The sequence below is a fragment of the Sciurus vulgaris genome (assembly GCF_902686455.1).
Source record: "Sciurus vulgaris genome assembly, chromosome: 19".
NCBI classification, from domain to species: domain Eukaryota; kingdom Metazoa; phylum Chordata; class Mammalia; order Rodentia; family Sciuridae; genus Sciurus; species Sciurus vulgaris.
The window spans coordinates 9,338,484-9,353,277 of record NC_136480.1 but is presented as its reverse complement, the minus strand read 5'-3'; the positions used below and the strand labels follow the sequence as shown (position 1 = coordinate 9,353,277).

Genomic DNA, 14,794 nt, shown 5'->3' with positions numbered 1-14,794 from the left:
TCAATTACACAGAATGGTGGGTTTCATTGTGGCTTATCCAGACTTAAAAACAAATTTATCAATTTTAACACCCCCACCCTACATCCCTTAAAAATCAATGTTTTAAGACCATTATTCTTCCTAATGACAATTAGTTACCAAACCCTCTTCCTTTCCATTGCACCTGCCATCAGTCCTAAACCAGATCTTATCTCACTTCACCTCTGAGCTTTATAGGAGAACCTCCAAAGTGGTCTCTTTGCTTTCAAATGTCTGTATCCCTACCACCCATCCTGTATCGTATAGCCAGATTAAATTTCCCAAAAGATTTCCATCAGAGCAAGGTAGTACAAGCTAATTAGGAATACAAATGATCAGACGGACCAGAGTTTTCATCACTGGCTTCCAACTCTTTAGTCTATCCATGAGAAAGTTGTTCAGCATAAGCTTCAGTTTCTTACTCCAAAAAAATAGGATTTTATATTTGATAACCACACCAAACACACTAGTAAATAATTCAGCACACCACTTCATATACTTCATTTGCTTCTAATCTACCTATGTTTCCATTAGCTTTTATCTATCATCCACACTAGAATATGCTGTTATTATTTGTTGTAAGAAGCTATACCTGAAGTCTGGGATACAACAACGAAAGGTATATAAATAGGAAAGGCCGTGAAGACTGTTGAGTTGACTATAATGAGAAAAATTACCACTTCCACAAACATCTTAAAATGTGTTCCTGTTGTCAGCAGGAAGAGCCAATTTAAAACATATATAATTTTTAACTTCTCTAACTGGAAAAGAGGATGGTCAAGTACCAGGACAAACAAAAGGTCAGTGATGACACTAGGAAAGAAGCTGAAAAGCAAAATTATTGTAACCATGACTGAGATAATATCAGAAGGGCAGAAAAAGTCTTAAGTCTCCAAGAAGGTATACCCTAACAAAGCAGCAATAATTCATCAGGTTTAATACTGACCTAGATAAACATGAACACTGACTCCATGCTCATTAACTGTTCTCTAATAACCTAATTTCTTACTCCATCAAGAATGGGGAGTCATGAATAACAAAATCTTCTGGAGAAGTATGTCTTCTAATGTAAACTAATATACTATTGGATAAACTAAAAAAAAAAATCAGAAGTTCTCAACCTATAAAGTCAAGTACCTGACTCCCAGATTTGTGATCTACAATTAAGATTGGCCTCGAACAGTCAAGCTAGTCTTGTCTTTGTGAAGCTGATCCCTATCATATCCTGGATTAACAGTTGCAAACAATAATTATGAAACTATACCAAACCTCCATTCACTTAAAAAAAAGGAAAACCTTATCTAGTTCAAATTTTTCCAATAATTTTTTTTAAAAACCCACAAGCCCCCACAAAACTTTCACCATTTTTCATTTGAGTCCAAGTATCTCACAATTTAATAAGCTTTTGTCTTAAGAGTATAGGAAACAGTATAGCACTACTTCAAAAGGAGATAGGTAGCTGGTTTATTTTAACAAGTCCAAAGGAAATGAAGCACAGGAAGAGGATAACTGCTATGGTTAGTACAGGAAACCCAAGGAAGAGCTGAATGGTGGACAAATGCATTCAGAGACCACATGTCATCAGTTTCCTCTGTGATTAAGTATGACCCTAAAGTTTCAAAATAAAAGGGGCCTTGCTTCTAATGTTTTATGAGTTTCAACTATTATTTGAAAACCAATTTCACAAATAAGAATCAATAAAACCAACATTTATTGAATCCCCAACTCTGTACTTAAGCACTGGGGAATCAAAGATGTATCCTTAAGGAATGCAATTTAGTGAGAGAAACATGAAAACATCTTAACTTGCTTCCCCCACCCCCAAAATCGGATTATTTTAGTATCCTTTAAAACAATCTGTCTGCAAGAATTACCATTCTTTGCTTTTCAAAATGTTTTCCTTTAGTGGGGCAGGGTGGAGGATAAACAGTTTAGGTGAAAAAATTTTGAGGACAAAAGTATATGGTAAACATGTAATCATTTCTGCAGGTAAAAAGTTACCTGAAGTTATATTTGCAGTAAAGAAATAAACATGAGCTGGGCGCAGGAGCACACACTTATAACCTCAGCTCCGAAGGCTGAGGCAGGAGGATCAACAAGTTCAAGGCTATCCTCAACAACTTAGTAGGAGACCCTGTCTCAAAATAAAAAGGACTGGAAATATGGCCCAGAGATTAAGTGCTCCTGGGTCCAATCACCAATACAAAAAAACAAACAAATAACCAAATAAACCCAGGAATTGTAGTTCCAGGCTGGACTGCCCTAGAATTCACCATCTTTGCATGTGAAACAGAAATCTGCAATGAGAAAGCAAGGCAACCATCTTTGTGTATATTGAAGGTTTGAAGACCACTGTCCTAAAGAGAAATTTTAAGTAAGGTAACTGCCCCCAATGTGTCTTACAGTGTACAAATGAAATTTACAAGATGCATATTAGCACATAAAAAATTTTGAATATTAAAATATGATGGCATTAATTTATACTTCCTCTGGATCAAACTAACTTTGGTGGTTACAGCTACACTGTCCACAGTGGCACTTTAAACAAATTTAAATTTTAGTCTTTTTAGTTAATACCAACCACACTTCCAGTGCTTAAAATTATGATTAGTGGCTACCATACTGGAACAGCACAAATACAGAATGTTCCATCATTGCAGAAAGTTCAGAGTGTTAATCTCAGGAGGTACTAGCAAAAATACAAACAAGCACTTGAAAGGCCAATAAAATATCAAACTTCATAAAAAATATTTACATGCTGCCCACTCCCATTTTATTTAGGGTTGGCTAAAAACCAAACAATGTAATAGTTTAGCAGTACAAGACCTAACAAGAGATTGTATCCTCAAGAAGCTCAGCATAGGTAATCATGTTCAAGCTAGCAATGACAATACAAGTAATGCTATGACTCAAGCAAGTATAAAATGCTAAAGGGTGTTAGGGGAGTCCTGCTCATAGAATAACAGATCCTTCCAGACATGTGACTCTTAACAATCTAGAAGGGGAAAGTGGAACAGGACTAATGTTCCAGGAGACATGCTACCAAGATGCAGAGAATGTCCTTATGACTTGGGCAAAGAGCAACCATTTCTGTTCAACTTAAGATGTGTGACCTCTGGGCTGGGGTCGTAGCTCAGTGGTAGAGCTTTGCCCTGCACGTGTGAGGCACTGGGTTCCATCCTCAGCACCGTGTAAAAATAAGTAAATGAAGATATTGTGTCCATCTACAACTAAAAAATATTTTTTTAAGAAAAGATGTATGGGGCTGGGGAGATAGCTCAGTCAGTAGAGTGCTTGCCTTGCAAGCACAAGGCCCTGGGTTCGATCCCCAGCACCACAAAAAAAAAAAAAAAAAAAAAAAAAAAAAATGTATGATCTGTGAATGTGGAAAACGGTGACAATTGAAAAAGCTGCTTAAAAAAAAAAAAAATGAGGTTAGCAGTCAGGCACAGTGGTGCACACACTTGTAATCTCAGAAACTCAGGAGGCTGAGGAAAAATGACTGCCGAGTTCAAGGCCAGCATGGGCAACTTAGCAACACCATATCTTAAAAAAAAAAAAAAAAAATTTAAAAAACAGAAAAGGCTGGGAATGCACTACAGTGCCCTAGCATGCACAAGCCCCTGGGTTCAATATCCACTATGGCAAATACAAGTCCAACTTAGCTCACAGAGGGTCCCTGTGTATCACATTCATGAGAATGGAATTCATTCTGTAGTAGAAAACAGCAAGTGAGAGTTTCAAGTCTCATTTTCATGTTCTAGCATGAACAATCATCCTAGCAACATGTAGGATGAACCAGAAGACGGTAGTGCAGGCAGACACACCACTTTGGAGGCTAATATACAGGCAACTGAGCTCTGTAACTAACCAATGAGAACAGATATAAAGGGAAGGAATGAGTGGTATTCAAGAGGAGAAGGCAAATGTTGCATGCTGAGCCTCAGGTTCAATTTTTAATAAAGTAGTACTCAAATTACATCAATTGTGAAGAGGCCTAGGGGCAGAATCCCAACAGAAAAAAAAGTAAAATGAAGGTAAACATTCCAAGTAAATGCATTAAGGAGGAATAGAAACATTGCTTGGCATGAGTGAGGCCCCAGCTCAAGCCTAAATTAGTGGTGGAACCAATCTGTCTGGTTTCATGACTCACCAGGCTACCCAAGATCAGGAGAGAGAGAAAGCCAGTGGTGTGTCTGGAGACTGGATGAGCAAGTATAATGATAAATGGGACCAAAGCCTAAGTGAGAGTTACTATAATGCCTGCTGGGAGAGAAGTGGAAGAAGGGAGGGAAGCACTGGGTTTGAAGCAATGGCTAAAACTTCACGATTAAGATTTAATCCGAGAAGCTGTACTCTGATGGTGTTGAAAGGGTCTCAAGTGTGGTGAGTAAAAACTCGGGCGATCATACCTTTAATCTATCTCCAGGAATAATGCTCCAGAAAGACCTTAAGTAGTAGTAACCTGCAATCTCAATGAATAAAAATAACCCCAGGCGAATGCCTAGGCTCCATTTCCCACCTTCTCCCCTAGAATAACTCCCTCCTGAAACAAAACTCAAATCCGTGGGAAGACTCGCCCCTCAAATCTTACACCTGCTCAATTCCCCAGCAGGACAACGCCCAGGCACCAGATCAGCCCTTCAGCCTGGCCAAAAGAATCCCGCCCATAACTGAGGAGCGCCTCGACATGGAGGCGATTATGAGATCAAGCTGTAGGGAGGGGGGAAGGGAGAAGGGATTCTTCTAGGCCCAGGGCGGTTCTTCCAGGCCCAAGGCGGTCCTTAGAAGACAGGAGGCGGCAGAGAACTCCCATAAAGGTATTGCGGCACTCCCCTCCCCCTGCCCAGAAGGGTGCGGCCTTCTCCCCGCCTCCTCCACTGCAGCTCCCTCAGGATTGCAGCGCGCCCGCCGACTTTTGGAGACCATGCGCCTCCCGCCCACAAACCAACCGGACCGACCCCCGCTCCTTCCCCCACCCCTATGGGTGTCTGGAGCAGGTCGGGCTTGTCTCGCCCTTCCAGCGACGGTGGCCGGGGGCGGAGCTGTGGTGGCCACCACCCAGAAGCCTAGGTCCGCAGCCCGCCCCCGCCTCCAGCGCGCGCTTCCTGCCACGTTGCGCAGGGGCGCGGGGCCAGACACTGCGGCGTTGGGCCTCCGGGAGGACCATACCAACGACCGCCTCCTTGCCACCCCCGCCGGCCCGCGCAGTGGTTTCGTTCATTTGGGACTCGAGCCAATAGCAAGGGCTCGTTCTCCCAGCAATAGTAGCCAATCAGATGACGAAGCCAAGCAGGCGGCGGGTAAACCGACTCCCCTAAAAGAAGGGGAGGGTGGGAGGACCCCGCACAGCAGCCACTTTCACTGACCCTCCCCTCCGCCTGCGGGAGGCCGACCGCGCCCGCACGTCCACCTCTCTTCACCCCACCTACCTCCCCTCCCCACCCAGGGGGCAACGCGAGAGTCAACAGGCGGCTGCGCACTCCCGAGGTTGTAACTGACAGGGGCTTTACTCCAACCAAAACACGCCATTTGTGTTTTCACACACGGCGGGAGGAGAAGCGGCCAATCAGTGACAAGAGGAGAACCGGAAGCGCTCCACCCTCTACAGGAGCAATGGCTCCGTCCGGCTTTAAACCTTTTCCGCTCCCTTCTCCCTCCCCCTCCGGTTGCCGCAGGGCGGGCCGCCCTCCCGTCCGAATCCGACCGACCAGCTCCTACCACTTCCAGCCGTACAAACGTTATACTCCCGGCATCTCGCGGGAGAAAACGACTTCTCCAGCCAGACTCGGGCCACCTCATCCACCCATCCCTCCACCCAGTCCACCGGACCTCCCTCCCACCAGAGTTCCGCTCCCCTACCTAGCCGAGGCTCTCTGAGGAGCCGGAGCCTCAGAGCACAGCCTCTTCTCTAGGCGGACCCGGCGGCTTCCACTGATTGGCGGCGAGCTGGCCAATGGGTGCAGGGCGGTGGGCGGAGAGGCCAATGGCGCGGCGGGAGGGGGCGTGTCCCGGGTGCCCCTGGCGCCGGCGCTGGGAATCCCCGTGCGGTCAGTGGCGTTTCCGCTCGGGCAGCGGGCTGAGTGAGCTGCCGCCGCCGCTGCCGCCGCCGCCGCTGGGGGAGGGGCGGCCGCCGCCCGCCTGCGCTCAGAGACTCACGCAGCCCCAGTCCCGCCAGTCCGCCAACACAGTAGTGCCGGCCCCCCTCCCTCCCTGGCCCTTCCCCCTCCCCGCCTTTGGCTCGCTCCGCCTTTCTGCCCCCCACCCCCACCTCACGGGTACGGGCCATTCCCGGCCAGGAAACGCCGTGGCGCCGCGTTGGGCCTAACTCGAGTCTTGCTGCCTCCCGGGAGTGCCGTGCGCCGCAGCCCGGGCTCAGGCCCCGGCAGCGCCTGGGACAAGGTAAGGGTCCAACAGAAGAGACACCAACCCTCACCACCGGGCCCCTGGGGGAGGAAGGGTCACCTCCTCCGTCTCCCCGGGCTCGCTCTTTTCGGGACATGGGCCTGGCCCTCCCCGGCACATAGCAGGAGGATGCTGCCCCTTCTCCTCTCCTCGCCACCCCTGTACACCGTTGCACCCCTCTTTCCAAGGGAGAAGGGCTCCCCGTGTGATCGAGTCGACCCCACTACCCTTTTCAGGTCTTTCCTGGGTCAGGACGCTTCCCCTCCCCCCACGCCTCTTCACCCCTTTTCCTGGGAACTGCCTACTCCACGTTTACCTATTACTTGAACATAGGCCTCTTGCTGCCCTGCTCTCAAAATACACGGGCATACTTTTTTTTCCCCCTCCTGTCCGCGAGCCCCCACCTCCCACCCCCGTTCCCGCGGCCTTGTGACAACTCTCATCGCTCTGGGGGGGCCCGATCTCCCCTCCATGGTCTCCCTGGATGCCTTGCCTCTGGTTTTGGTCCCCACCTCCGATGACTGCTTTCTTTCCCACACTAAAGACATTACATTTGCCACCCCCACCTCACATTCTTGGGCTCCCTGTGGCGTAACCCCCCCCCCCTCAGATATTCCCCCATTGAATTTGTTGGGTTCTATGCTGGAGTTTAGCCAGATTTTGTCGTTTTCCTTGCCTAGGGCGTGGAAAACGATCTTTTTAGAACGTCTTTAAAGGCAGAAAAATTTACCCTTTATGAATTCTGTTTCCCTCTGCGCGCAAGTCAAGATGTGAAGTGAATGGTGGTGGGAAACCAAACCCTGGTTTAGTAGGTGAGGCGCGTGAGAGGGAAAGTTTTGGCTGCTGGGAAAGCCCCTTCTATGCTAATTTATTGTATAGAGTTCTTTTGCTTGTGTCGCTTCTTAGGAATAAGTAGTTTTTCTCCTGGATACTGATGCTGCAGCCAGCTCTGCTGGTCTGGGTCAGAGGTTCGTGTATGACCTGCATTTTCTGCTTTCTCATGTTACTTGTGCAATGTGTTCACCAGTACTCATTTCTTGTCCAGAGCTCTGGGTTCCACTGGGCTTTGTCTATATCAGAGTTCATTGCTCCAATTTTCCTTGTGATCGTAGTACTGAATCACCAGGTTCTCTCCTAATTTCCTTTATCCCTTGGTTTAACAAGTTGTTTTTAGATGACATATTTGTGGCCAAGGTCATATTTACGTTTCTTCGTTGGACATGTTTCATAGCTATACTTTTGATAGAGAAGGATCTAGCTGAGTTGAGTGTTAGGAGCTTTTCAGGATAATGTTTGTATGTTCTGCATTTGGGGAAAGGTATTTTTAATGGTTAATTCCATATTAATGTTTTTAGGTCACTGAGAAGAATTAAAAGGCAATCTGAGCTAGGACTGAAGCAGAGAATTCTCACATAATCAGAGGTTTCTGGGCCTCTTGGAGGACACAGGAATTTTTTTTTTTTTTTTGGATTTCTTCCAGTTTTCTCAGGAGGATCATTAGTTCTCTTTTGTAGCCAAAAATTCTGGCCTGTTATGGGATTAGAGTCTTTAAGGTTTATTCAGACTGTCATTATGTGTAGAAAAATGAATTATGTCCTTTGGTAGGACATGACATAAGGCTCTGTCTCTAGCTGCAAATTTAAATTTGACTGTTGGAGTGCTTGGAAAATTGGCCTTCTAAAGATTACACTCCTAATCTTTACTCCTAAATTACTGGCTTAATTAAAATGAATATTTGGAATTTGGTGAATGTTGATCCCCCCCCCCCCCAATAAAAGATCTCAATTTAAAAGGGTGACCTTAGGATTGTTTCCAAAAGCATAATTTCAGCCCTTCTATCATGGAGCATCTCCCCCCTCCCCCCCAAAAAAAGTGTGTGGAGTGGGGGTGGGGTAAAGAGAAGGTTGTTCCTATGTTGGATCACAGGGGTGAGTATACAAGGCAGCAGCAGCTGCTGGCTCTGGAGCTCTGGTTGCTACGTGAGAAGCTTGAGTAGTGCTGGCTGCTGTCTCCAGGGAAGGACAGCAGTGCAGCGTCCATTAATGCTGTTGGCTGCAGGGAGCTGCACTTAGGCGATGGCTGCCTCAGGACTGAGAAGAAACCTTGCTTTCCTGGGGATTTTCACTGCTGAGCTGGTTTGCCTTTTATTGGTGGGGAGATGGAAATTTAGTAATTCATAACCTATCCATTTATGGATATCAGCATCTGGAAATTGCATCATACTTAAAGACTTTCTTGTTTTTGTTTGTTTATTTGTTTGGTTTTAGGTTTGGGGGGGGGTTGGGGCAGATTTTTTTCTTAGCCTGGGATTTTATGCTTGTTTGGAACTAAAAGTTCCATCAGAGTTTTGATTTTTTTTTTTTTAATCCATTTAAAACTAAAATAAAAATGATCTTCCTGAGAATGGGGGTGGGAGGCAGATGTTCCCCCCCACACTCCCCCGCAACTGGCGTGTTTTTTGACCGTCTCTTTAATCATTGACTCAGTTTTGATTCTTTTTTTGTTGTTGGGTGTCTCCTTCCTTCCGTTGAGTAGGCCATTTTTACTTTATTGAATAGATGTTTTGCTAGACATTTTGCTTAACTGGGAATATTAAACTCTAAAAAATGAGATTTTGTTTTTGGAGTTTTTTTCTAAATATAAATTTTCAAAAATTTTTATTCATATGTAGACATCTCCAGGTTATATATTTTCTAGTGTTTAACTTATAAATTTGATTCATTATATATATGTTGGACATCACAGGGATATAATCTTTGGCTATAATCCATCTGAAATATAAGATAAACCAAAAGGAATATTAAAAAATTGAGTAAGTCCAGTTCTGAATACTCCAAGACAGCCTGATTCCCTGACGTAGTCTCCCTTCCCCCACAGCTCCTGAACATTAGGATGATCTCTGATTAAGCAGAACAGTCTGTCAAATATGGAAGTACTTGAAGGAGAACCACCACCCAAATATAGCACTGGCTACATGCAGTACTTAACATATGCCCATGTGTTGACCACTCCCAGCAGCTTGCAACCTATACCTCTGTCCCTCACAATTTTGATTTTGTTCAGTTTTGTATAAATGTACTTAAATCCCACAAACATCTATAATTTGTAGTATGATTGTGGCATTTGTGGCAGGGAACCAAAAAGAATGGAAAGCATTTTGTCATTCACAAATGTGGCTCATATTGTTTTCCTGCTTTTATTGTGGTAAAAACAGAGCCTTTAATGGATAATATTTTAGGTGATTCTCTTTTTAATACCACATATATAAGATGCTATGTCTGATCAATATAGTTTCACTAATTCTGTTTGACTTGTTGAAAATGCAAGGGTTTTTAGTGTAAATTACTAAATAATATGCATGGTACATTATAAATAATTGCTTTTTCACTTGTATTTCCTGGCTTTGGGAGCCTACCGTGGTCTTAATCATTTTCTGAAGAATCCATAGAGGACATTTTCACAGAAGAATTTATTGAAGTATACTTGTATTTTTTTTTTTTTTTTTTTTTTTTTAATATCTTTTGATGGTGTTTGGTGTCCAGGGACAACCTGCTTTCAGAAAATATTCTGGTCCTTTCAAGAGGAGTGGCTAATTCATTTTTACCTTTGAATGTAAAATATGGTATAAAATGCAGATGTGCTGTTAGCCACTTTTGCTTTATCTTCCTCTTACTGAAATAACACAGGAAATATTAGGCCATACTTGACAAGTTAGTGATTTTGGATATATCTTATCTGAGAAAAATTGGATCATCAGTAAAATACGAATCTTTTATAACTTTTGATTGAATTCTGATGATTTGTCAGTTTAATTTGAAACTTAAAGGCATAGGAGTGAATTTTGATTAGAAAAATTGTTTCATTTATTGAAAACTAAAATTTGATAGGTATGTTTTAAAACAAAACATTTTAGCTCTGCAAAATGTGTGAGATAACATATATAGTAATATAACTGGTATTTACAATTTGATTTTAAAATATCCTTTCAGAGTCATTGCTCAGAAAGTAAGTGTAACATAGCCATCATAGGGATTCTTTATTGCTAAAAATCCAAAATATGTGGTAAAATGGGATTTTAACCTATCACTTAATGTAATGATTGATTTCTCTAACAGGAAGGTCATAAAAGGCAGAGTAAATGTTCATTCCTTCACCTATCTACACTTATTTTGTTGTATTACTTAGCCTTGTGAAAATTTTTCTGTTGTTTATTAAGTTATAAATTGGGGAAAGACTACCCAGTAACTTTGAAGGGTGGTGCTGTTAGAAAGCATCACTTTAGAGGACTCTCTTATTCTGATAAAATGTGTTATTAACACTTAATGATGGGAACTATGCGACATAATAAAGGAACAATGAAGCTAAGTCTTGGTCTATGTCACTCACTGTGCAAGAAATTTGTAATCTCATCTTGCCTCACTCAGATTTTCCATCATGCTGATATTTGCCGAATACCTGGGGGAATACCTTAATGTAAGGTCATATTAAGTATCTTTGATATGAAGAAGTGGAAATGAATTCTTTGCTTTTTGGAATCTCAGCATTTTTTAAACACTTAAGATTACTGGCCAGTTTGGCTTGGTGCACATGTATGTTGCTTCATTTCTATTCTGTGCTTTTCTGTCTTTCAAGGATTCCCAGAGTTTTGATGGCAAACTGAAGAAATAATTGTTTCCTTGGTGTCTTATTAGTTACATATGCACACCCAGAGTGGAAGATGCGTTTTGGCCTATGTCATGAATTCACTGAAAAAGCAGTGGCTATAGGAATTCATACAGAATTGATTTCTGTCTGGGGAATCAAGTTTTTGATTTGTGCTATCTAAACGAGGAAAAATACCGAAATCCTTGCTGCTCTGTTTGAGAAATAGATGGAAGCATGGGAGGAGCCAGAGACCTCTGCTGCAGGATTTGGTCTGAGTAGAAAAGGAAGATTTTTGTTTCAAATTGCCAGCTGCTTATGTCAGACTGACTCCCTTATTATGCCTCCAGTAGGCCTGTCAATATGGCCAAACAGCTAGATAAGTGCGGGGCAGGACAAAGGGCTCTTTGCACAGCAGGGAGGCAGTGTTGGTGGGGGAGGGGCTGGAGGTAGGAAAGGCAGGAGAGAAGGAGGTTCTTTTTCCTGGGAGATCATTCACTTTGGTACACAATTAAATCATTTTTAGTTCCCACTCCAGCACTGAATTTATACCAACTATATATAGTCAACCCCAAATTTCACATACTCCAGAATATCTGATAGGGACCCATATTGTCTTCCAAAGAAAAATAAGTAAATCAAGCTTTGTATAGATTAAAATAAAATCCATCCCATGTTGTCTGCCCTTTCAAATACAGGTCACTTCCTGATCAGCCAAGCTCTAGAGCATCTGCTAGCTGAATTCTATTAAAAAATGGAAAAGAATATCCTGAGTAAAACTCCTACTTCAGTACATACATTGTGTTTATTGGGGCTGAGATTAGACCAGAACATGAAGAATAATTTGTTTCCCTTTGTGAAATAGTTGCATATTGTTAGCTCTAGTTTTATTTCAGTAAGATGGAAAGCATTGTCTACCTTTCATGTGTTGTGTTGCCAGCATGTAAAATGCTTACTAAAGAAAAGGCTACTTACTGTTTCAGGCTTATCCCTATTTGGAGAATCTCATATTCCCTGGGGATTGCTCCCCCCACCCTTTAGTATAGATTTAACATTGTCTGAAATATTTGTGTTAAACTCCCATCTTAAGGATAGGTTGGTTGCATCCAGTTCTTTAGTCTTAATATGAATCGTGGAGTCAGGAAACCTGTAGGTTACCTGACCCTTTGAAGCAAAATCATGAAATATTTCAAAGTTCTGGTTACTGTTGAGGTTTTCGTTAAAATGGTAAAAGGATCAGTGACCTGATCCTTTTAGTTACTTTTAAAATAAATGTCAAACAGTACATGTGTGCCAGTTATGAGATTTTTTTAAACACATGATGTATTTTTAAAAATTTTTTGATTTTTAGACTGGTTTGAGATTAGTTTCCAAAAGCACATCTGTTGCTTAAATGAGGTACCACCTGTATTGCAGTGTTATTAAACTTGTCTTAAGTTCTCCCTACTGTACATACTTCATGAAACAATAGAGGGAATTGGGATGTTAATTTCTTTTTAATGCATTAGCAGAGATTGTTTTAATCTGACATAACCAAAATACTGTCTTTATAATATCTGTTATTCTCTTCATCAAACCTCACAAAGTTTATTGGTCTTGGCAGTTATAATGTTTTGACCTGAAAAAGGAAATTTGAGTAATTATCACTTCCATTAGTTAGTGTCTTAGTAAAATAACATTAAAATGAAGTTAAATATTACTACAGATATTTGGAGTAGTCATTTCTTCTCTTTATAATTCTGTGGGTTATTTCCATAGATTTCTGGTACTAAAAATTTAATTCAAGCGCCAGTCTCTGTGCCAGACAATTATTGCTAGCGTTAGGGTACACATCCTTTGTATCTTTCCAAATAATTTAAAATTTCTTCAGCATGGCTTCCATTAACCAAATCTTGCTAGAGGCCCTAAAAAGTTGGTGGCAAAGTGAGAAAATAGGGGACCACATATTGATTCTAAAGGTTTTAAAAACTTATGGCTCCCCAAACAACTCATCTCATTTTCAATAAGACCTAGCCAGCATTAGGCTAGAACGGAGGTGAAACACACTATACCTCATCTTGCCTGTACAGCTGCTCCACCTTATTTCCTGCTATTATTATCCCACTATGCCTCTTCCCATCAAAAAAGAAACTAGGACAAAAGAGGGAAAATTGGATGGGCTAATGTGATTTTTATTATAGTTAAGTTGTGGATTTATTTCTATGTACATAAATATAAAGCTAATTTGGCCTATTGTTAAAAGTCTGTGGTAGAAATTTTATAACTTTGGTGCCCTCCACTTTCTTGATAAACCATTTGAGATTCTTAAATATATATATATATATATGTTTGTTTGTTTGTTTAAGTTGTCAGTGGACATATATTTACTTATTTATATGTGGTGCTGAGGATTGAACCCAGGGCTTCACACGTGCCAGGCAAGCCCTCTACCACTGAGCCACACCCCCAGCCCCCATTTGAGATTCTTAACCTTGCAGAAAGAAAGGTTTTAAGCATACTTAATTTCCATTGGCTCTTCACATCATCATTACTACCAGATACCTCTGTATTATTAGCTTGAAGAAAAGTGGAATCCCTTTTAAGATAATATTTGCAGTTTGTGTTGGAAATTACTAATTTGTATAACCTGAATTTATGACCAAAATAAGATTTTAAAAAAAATTAAACCTGTATGTTGGCCCCTTTACCCTAGTAGGGATGAAATTAATTAGCTGTTGGAATATAAATTTTTCATACCTCTAAGTTCTTCGAACTGCATAAATTGTTCTTCCAGCCTTCTTTGTCCTACACTATCCTCAAAACATTATTCTGCCTTCAGATGCTGAGATTTTCCCCTCCCTGCTCCTGAAATGGGAAGACTCCAAACCCAGTAATCTAATAAGGTTTATGCACTGCAAGACAATTACTTCATAATTCTTAGATGTAATAGATATAATGATCTGATTAGGGTGTTCTAGTGTCATGTTAGCATATAGAATAATGATCTCATGTTAATTTTAATACACATTCAGGGGAGTTTCATTGTTTAATAATTGTACCCATTGTTTGTTGCTGCTTGGGATGTTTGGATTTTCCCCCTCCATCTCCATGATTTTTTTGTTTGTTTTGTTTTGTTTTTTAACTCCTGTTAGGATCTTTGGGCTGTGTTGAAATTTTCTATTTCCTACCACTATCCTCTGTGTATGCCATAACACATTAAATTTGTACTTTCACAGCTTCTGTGATGATCTACAGTTAATAATCAACTGTTGGGGCATTCTTGGTATACAAGAAAGGAATTACTTCTGAGGAAGAACCTGGAAGGACCTGTTGATAATTAGACTGCATTTATATTACATTTTCTTTTGTTGTGGACTGTTGGGAGTCAATTTTTTTTTTTTTTTTTTTTTTTTTTGAAGAAATAGAACAGGGAAGAACCACAGGCAGATTTGTTTTGTTTTAATGTGTTCATTATAACATTTGGTATAGAATCAAAAGGGCACAGTTTTTAAAAAACTTTGACAAGCACTTAAGCTCAAAAACAGAACAAAGAGAAGGACTTTTGAGGCAGTATGATTGATGACATGCTGAATATAGCATTTAGATTGTATGAATGCATAAATTTATATTTTCTCAGTTTCTATGGTATAAACTACTATAACCATGGAAGTAAATACATCTTTATACCCACAGCCTGAGAAATGTTAAATGGAATGCCTTTTAAAAAAAGAAGAAAGAAAGAAATCAGGTC

General features: G+C 41.4%; 1 protein-coding gene across 14 annotated transcripts in view; it reads left to right on the top strand.

Moving 5' to 3' along the window:
• The first annotated feature begins 6,085 nt into the window (after positions 1-6,085).
• Positions 6,086-14,794, top strand: part of SETD5 (SET domain containing 5) — a 74,205-nt gene continuing 65,496 nt past the window's right edge. For 7 of the 14 annotated variants that reach the window (XM_079122413.1, XM_079122410.1, XM_079122409.1 and 4 more), the window contains exon 1: positions 6,087-6,420. The gene's annotated coding sequence lies outside the window, so the exon portion shown is untranslated. Of the gene's footprint in view, positions 6,421-14,794 lie in introns of all 14 variants that reach the window. The other 7 variants (XM_079122407.1, XM_079122405.1, XM_079122415.1 and 4 more) reach the window with 3 other exon arrangements.